Here is a 7,605-nt window from a genome sequence, read left to right as displayed (position 1 = left end):
GACAGTCACATACATAAGGAGACAGACACACAGACAGTCACATACATAAGGAGACAGACACACAGACAGTCACATACATAAGGAGACAGACACACAGACAGTCACATACATAAGGAGACAGACACACAGACATTTACACACAGGGAAAGAGAGAATAATGCCCATTCATACCAGTGACACAGAATACTATAACTATTCCCCATCAGTCATACACAGAACAGCCATTAACCCCTTCCTTTCCATAATCCCCTTGGTGTCATAGTGTAGTAACACCAGCACATAAAGAAGGTAGTTAAGATATATATTGACAATGAATGTTCTTATGAATTAATGTCCATTTTAAATGCAAGCTTCAAATATACAGCTTAACAATTATAGCTGACTTTCACTAATTATGTACTGACTGATACCCCCACAAACATAAACAAGACAACAAGTTCAGGTTTACTTATCTTAGTGGTTTCCCATCGCTCATCTGCAGTCCCAGATAACAGCTTCTCTCCTAGAAAATAAACAATAAAAGAAAATGTTGGGCCCCAAGTGTAATATTTTCCCACAACCAGTTCTTGACAGCAGCAGAAGGAAAGCAAAAAATGTCCTATCGATTTGAGTCTCCCGCACTTCTGCTTCCTCACTCAGCTCTCTGTACCATGTGTTCACTGCAGTCACGTGACTGCTGTGATGTCAGAGTGTCCTTTAGAGGGATAGAATCTAGCCGCTACCCCCCAGCATGTCTGACTAGTACGGTAGCAGCTAGATCCCATCCTGCTAAAAGACCTGTGATGTCATAGTCATCAGACTGCAGTGGTCACGTGATACACACAGGCCCAGGAAAAAGCTGCAAATTCAGTAGCTCTTGTGTTCCTGTGTGTATAGTGCGGTAAGTACAGGGTGCACAGACTGTGTGTGATGTGTCATGTGTGTAACTTACTGTGTGTATAGTGCTGTAAGTACAGGGTGCACAGGCTGTGTGTGATGTGTCATGTGTGTAATAATATGTGTAACTTACTGTGTGTATAGTGCTGTAAGTACAGGGTGCACAGAATGTGTGTGATGTGTCATGTGTGTAATAATATGTGTAACTTACTGTGTGTATAGTGCTGTAAGTACAGGGTGCACAGAATGTGTGTGATGTGTCATGTGTGTAATAATATGTGTAACTTACTGTGTGTATAGTGCTGTAAGTACAGGGTGCACAGAATGTGTGTGATGTGTCATGTGTGTAACTTACTGTGTGTATAGTGCTGTATGTACAGGGTGCACAGGCTGTGTGCGATGTGTCATGTGTGTAATAATATGTGTAACTTACTGTGTGTATAGTGCTGTAAGTGCAGGGGGCACAGACTGTGTGTGATGTGTCATGTGTGTAATAATATGTGTAACTTACTGTGTGTATAGTGCTGTAAGTACAGGGTGCACAGAATGTGTGTGATGTGTCATGTGTGTAACTTACTGTGTGTATAGTGCTGTATGTACAGGGTGCACAGACTGTGTGTGATGTGTCATGTGTGTAATAATATGTGTAACTTACTGTGTGTATAGTGCTCTAAGTACAGGGTGCACAGACTGTGTTAGGTGTCATGTGTGTAATAATATGTGTAACTTACTGTGTGTATAGTGCTGTATGTACAGGGTGCACAGGCTGTGTGTGATGTGTCATGTGTGTAATAATATGTGTAACTTACTGTGTGTATAGTGCTGTAAGTACAGGCTGTGTGTGATGTGTCGTGTGTAATAATATGTGTAACTTACTGTGTGTATAGTGCTCTAAGTACAGGGTGCACAGACTGTGTTAGGTGTCATGTGTGTAATAATATGTGTAACTTACTGTGTGTATAGTGCTGTGTGTGATGTGTCATGTGTGTAATAATATGTGTAACTTACTGTGTGTATAGTGCTGTAAGTACAGGCTGTGTGTGATGTGTCGTGTGTAATAATATGTGTAACTTACTGTGTGTATAGTGCTCTAAGTACAGGGTGCACAGACTGTGTTAGGTGTCATGTGTGTAATAATATGTGTAACTTACTGTGTGTATAGTGCTGTATGTACAGGGTGCACAGGCTGTGTGTGATGTGTCATGTGTGTAATAATATGTGTAACTTACTGTGTGTATAGTGCTGTAAGTACAGGGTGCACAGACTGTGTGTGATGTGTAATAATATGTGTAACTTACTGTGTGTATAGTGCTGTAAGTACAGGGTGCACAGACTGTGTGTCATGTGTGTAATAATATGTGTTACTTACTGTGTGTATCGTGCTGTAAGTACATGGTGCACAGGCTGTGTGTGATGTGTTATGTGTGTAATAATATGTGTAACTTACTGTGTGTATAGTGCTGTAAGTACAGGGTGCACAGACTGTGTGTGATGTGTCATGTGTGTAATAATATGTGTAACTTACTGTGTGTATAGTGCTGTAAGTACAGGGTGCACAGACTGTGTGTGACGTGTCGTGCGTAACTTACTGTGTGTATAGTGCTGTAAGTACATGGTGCACAGACTGTGTGTAATAATATGTGTAACTTACTGTGTGTATAGTGCTGTAAGTACAGGGTGCACAGACTGTGTGTGATGTGTCATGTGTGTAACTTACTGTGTGTATAGTGCTGTAAGTACAGGGTGCACAGACTGTGTGTGATGTGTCATGTGCGTAACTTACTGTGTGTATCGTGCTGTAAGTACAGGGTGCGCAGACTGTGTGATGTGTCATGTGTGTAATAATATGTGTAACTTACTGTGTGTATAGTGCTGTAAGTACAGGGTGCACAGACTATGTGTGATGCGTCATGTGTTTAATAATATGTGTAACTTTGTGTATAGTGCTGTAAGTACAGGCTGTGTGTGATGTGTCGTGTGTAATAATATGTGTAATTTACTGTGTGTATAGTGCTGTAAGTACAGGGTGCACAGGCTGTGTGTGATGTGTCAAGTGTGTAATAATATGTGTAACTTACTGTGTGTATAGTGCTGTAAGTGCAGGGGGCACAGACTGTGTGTGATGTGTCATGTGTGTAATAATATGTGTAACTTACTGTGTGTATAGTGCTGTAAGTACAGGGTGCACAGACTGTGTGTGATGTGTCGTGCGTAACTTACTGTGTGTATAGTGCTGTAAGTACAGGGTGCGCAGACTATGTGTGATGTGTCATGTGTGTAATAATATGTGTAACTTACTGTGTGTATAGTGCTGTAAGTACAGGGTGCACAGACTGTGTGTGATGTGTCGTGCGTAACTTACTGTGTGTATAGTGCTGTAAGTACAGGGTGCACAGACTGTGTGTGATGTGTCGTGCGTAACTTACTGTGTGTGTAGTGCTGTAAGTACAGGGTGCGCAGACTGTATATGATCTGTCATGTGTGTAATAATATGTGTAACTTACTGTGTGTATAGTGCTGTAAGTACAGGGTGCGCAGACTATGTGTGATGTGTCATGTTTGTAATAATATGTGTAACTTACTGTGTGTATAGTGCTGTAAGTACAGGGTGCACAGGCTGTGTGTGATGTATCAAGTGTGTAATAATATGTGTAACTTACTGTGTGTATAGTGCTGTAAGTACAGGGGGCACAGACTGTGTGTGATGTGTCATGTGTGTAATAATATGTGCAACTTACTGTGTGTATAGTGCTGTAAGTACAGGGTGCACAGACTGTGTGTCATGTGTGTAATATGTGTAACTTACTGTGTGTATAGTGCTGTAAGTACAGGGTGCACAGGCTGTGTGTGATGTGTCATGTGTGTAATAATATATGTAAATTACTGTATGTATAGTGTTGTAAGTACAGGGTGCACAGGCTGTGTGTGATGTGTCATGTGTGTAATAATATTGTATAGTGCTGTAAGTACAGGGTGCACAGGCTGTGTGTGATGTGTCGTGCGTAACTTACTGTGTGTATAGTGCTGTAAGTGCAGGGTGCACAGACTGTGTGTAATAATATGTGTAACTTACTGTTTGTATAGTGCTGTAAGTACAGGGTGCACAGACTGTGTGTGATGTGTCATGTGTGTAACTTACTGTGTGTATAGTGCTGTAAGTACAGGGTGCGCAGACTATGTGTGATGTGTCATGTGTGTAATAATATGTGTAACTTACTGTGTGTATAGTGCTGTAAGTACATGGTGCACAGACTGTGTGTAATAATATGTGTAACTTACTGTGTGTATAGTGCTGTAAGTACAGGGTGCACAGACTGTGTGACGTGTCATGTGTGTAATAATATGTGTAACTTACTGTATGTATAGTGCTGTAAGTACAGGGGGCACAGACTGTGTGTGATGTGTCATGTGTGTAACTTACTGTGTGTATAGTGCTGTAAGTACAGGGTGCACAGACTGTGTGTGATGTGTCATGTGTGTAATAATATGTGTAACTTACTGTGTGTATAGTGCTGTAAGTACAGGGGGCACAGACTGTGTGTGATGTGTCATGTGTGTAATAATATGTGTAACTTACTGTGTGTATAGTGCTGTAAGTACAGGGTGCACAGACTGTGTGTGATGTGTCGTGCGTAACTTACTGTGTGTATAGTGCTGTAAGTACAGGGTGCGCAGACTATGTGTGATGTGTCATGTGTGTAATAATATGTGTAACTTACTGTGTGTATAGTGCTGTAAGTACAGGGTGCACAGACTGTGTGTGATGTGTCGTGCGTAACTTACTGTGTGTGTAGTGCTGTAAGTACAGGGTGCGCAGACTGTGTATGATCTGTCATGTGTGCAATAATATGTGTAACTTACTGTGTGTATAGTGCTGTAAGTACAGGGTGCACAGACTGTGTGTGATGTGTCAAGTGTGTAATAATATGTGTAACTTACTGTGTGTATAGTGCTGTAAGTACAGGGTGCGCAGACTATGTGTGATGTGTCATGTGTGTAATAATATGTGTAACTTACTGTGTGTATAGTGCTGTAAGTACAGGGTGCACAGACTGTGTGTGATGTGTCAAGTGTGTAATAATATGTGTAACTTACTGTGTGTATAGTGCTGTAAGTACAGGGTGCACAGACTATGTGTGATGTATCATGTGTGTAATAATATGTGTAACTTACTGTGTGTATAGTGCTGTAAGTACAGGGTGCACAGACTGTGTGTGATGTGTCATGTGTGTAACTTACTGTGTGTATAGTGCTGTAAGTACAGGGTGCACAGGCTGTGTGTGATGTGTCATGTGTGTAATAATATATGTAACTTACTGTATGTATAGTGTTGTAAGTACAGGGTGCACAGACTGTTTGTGATGTGTCGTGTGTAATAATATGTGTAACTTACTGTGTGTATAGTGCTGTAAGTACAGGGTGCACAGGCTGTATGTGATGTGTCGTGTGTAATAATATGTGTAACTTACTGTGTGTATAGTGCTGTAAGTACAGGGTGCACAGACTATGTGTGATGTGTCATGTGTGTAATAATATGTGTAACTTACTGTGTGTATAGTGCTGTAAGTACAGGGTGCACAGACTCTGTGTGATGTGTCATGTGTGTAATAATATGTGTAACTTACTGTGTGTATAGTGCTGTATGTACAGGGTGCACAGACTGTGTGTGATGTGTCATGTGTGTAATAATATGTGTAACTTAATGTGTGTATAGTGCTATAAGTACAGCGTGATGTGTCAAGTGTGTGTAATACTATGTGTAACTTACTGTGTGTATAGTGCTGTAAGTACAGGGTGCACAGACTGTGTGTGTGATGTGTCATGTGTGTAATAATATGTGTAACTTACTGTGTGTATAGTGCTGTAAGTACAAGGTGCACAGGCTGTGTGTGATGTGTCATGTGTGTAATAATATGTGTAACTTACTGTGTGTATAGTGCTGTAAGTACAGGGTGCACAGGCTGTGTGTGATGTGTCATGTGTGTAACTTACTGTGTGTATAGTGCTGTAAGTACAAGGTGCACAGGCTGTGTGTGATGTGTCACGTGAGTAATATTTGTAACTTACTGTGTGTATAGTGCTGTAAGTACAGGGTGCACAGATTCTGTGCGATGTGTAATAATATGTGTAACTTACTGTGTGTATAGTTCTGTAAGTACAGGGTGCACAGACTCTGTGTGATGTGTAATAATATGTGTAACTTACTGTGTGTTTAGTACTGTAAGTACAGGGTGCACAGGCTGTGTGTGATGTGTAATAATATGTGTAACTTACTGTGTGTATAGTGCTGTAAGTACAGGGTGCACAGAGTGTGTGTGATGTGTCATGTGTGTGATAATATGTGTAACTTACTGTGTGTATAGTGCTGTAAGTACGGGGTGCACAGACTCTGTGTGATGTGTAATAATATGTGTAACTTACTGTGTGTTTAGTGCTGTAAGTACAGGGTGCACAGACTTTGTGTGATGTGTCGTGTGTAATAATATGTGTAACTTACTGTGTGTATAGTGCTGTAAGTACAGGATGCACAGGCTGTGTGTGATGTGTCATTTGTGTAATAATATGTGTAACTTACTGTGTGTATAGTGCTGTAAGTACAGGGTGCACAGGCTGTGCGTGATGTGTCGTGTGTAATAATATGTGTAACTTACTGTGTGTGTATAGTGCAGTAAGTACAGGATGCACAGACTGTGTGATGTGTAATGATTTGTGCAACTTACTGTGTGTATAGTGCTGTAAGTACAGGGTACACAGACTGTGTGTGATGTGTCGTGTGTAATAATATGTGTAACTTACTGTGTGTATAGTGCTGTAAGTACAGGGTACACAGGCTGTGTGTGATGTGTCATGTGTGTAATAATATGTGTAACTTACTGTGTGTATAGTGCTGTAAGTACAGGGTGCACAGACTGTGTGTGATGTGTCATGTGCGTAATAATATGTGTAACTTACTGTGTGTATAGTGCTGTAAGTACAAGGTGCACAGACTGTGTGTGATGTGTCATGTGCATAACTTACTGTGTGTATAGTGCTGTAAGTACAGGGTGCACAGACTGTGTGTGATGTGTCGTGTGTAATAATATGTGTAACTTACTGTGTGTATAGTGCTGTAAGTACAAGGTGCACAGACTGTGTGTGATATGTCATGTGCATAACTTACTGTGTGTATAGTGCTGTAAGTTCAGGGTGTACAGACTGTGTGTGATGTGTCATGTGTGTAATAATATGTGTAACTTACTGTGTGTATAGTGCTGTAAGTACAGGGTGCACAGGCTGTGTGTTATGTGTCATGTGTGTAATAATATGTGTAACTTACTGTGTATATAGTGCTGTAAGTACAGGGTGCACAGGCTGTGTGTGATATGTCATGTGTGTAATAATATGTGTAAGTTACCGTGTATAAAGTGCTGTATGTACAGGGTGTACAGACTGATGTGTCGTGTGTAATAATATGTGTAACTTACTGTGTGTATAGTGTTGTAAGTACAGGGTTCACAGGCTGTGTGTTATGTGTCATGTGTGTAATAATATGTGTAACTTACTGTGTGTATAGTGCTGTAAGTACAGGATGCACAGACTGTGTGTGATGTGTAATAATATGTGTAACTTACTGTGTGTATAGTGCTGTAAGTACAGGATGCACAGGCTGTGTGTGATGTGTCATTTGTGTTATAATATGTGTAACTTACTGTGTGTATAGTGCTGTAAAGTAGGGCTGTCAAAAATAAT

General features: G+C 40.7%; 1 protein-coding gene across 1 annotated transcript in view; it reads left to right on the top strand.

Moving 5' to 3' along the window:
- The first annotated feature begins 810 nt into the window (after positions 1 to 810).
- The window catches only part of LOC128666685 (oocyte zinc finger protein XlCOF6.1-like), a 130,127-nt gene continuing 123,332 nt past the window's right edge, over positions 811 to 7,605 (top strand). The window contains exon 1 of the mRNA XM_053721414.1: positions 811 to 880. The gene's annotated coding sequence lies outside the window, so the exon portion shown is untranslated. The remainder of the gene's footprint in view (positions 881 to 7,605) is intronic.

Source organism: Bombina bombina, chromosome 7 (assembly GCF_027579735.1).
Source record: "Bombina bombina isolate aBomBom1 chromosome 7, aBomBom1.pri, whole genome shotgun sequence".
Lineage (NCBI taxonomy): Eukaryota > Metazoa > Chordata > Amphibia > Anura > Bombinatoridae > Bombina > Bombina bombina.
This window is presented reverse-complemented; position numbering and strand designations above follow the sequence as displayed.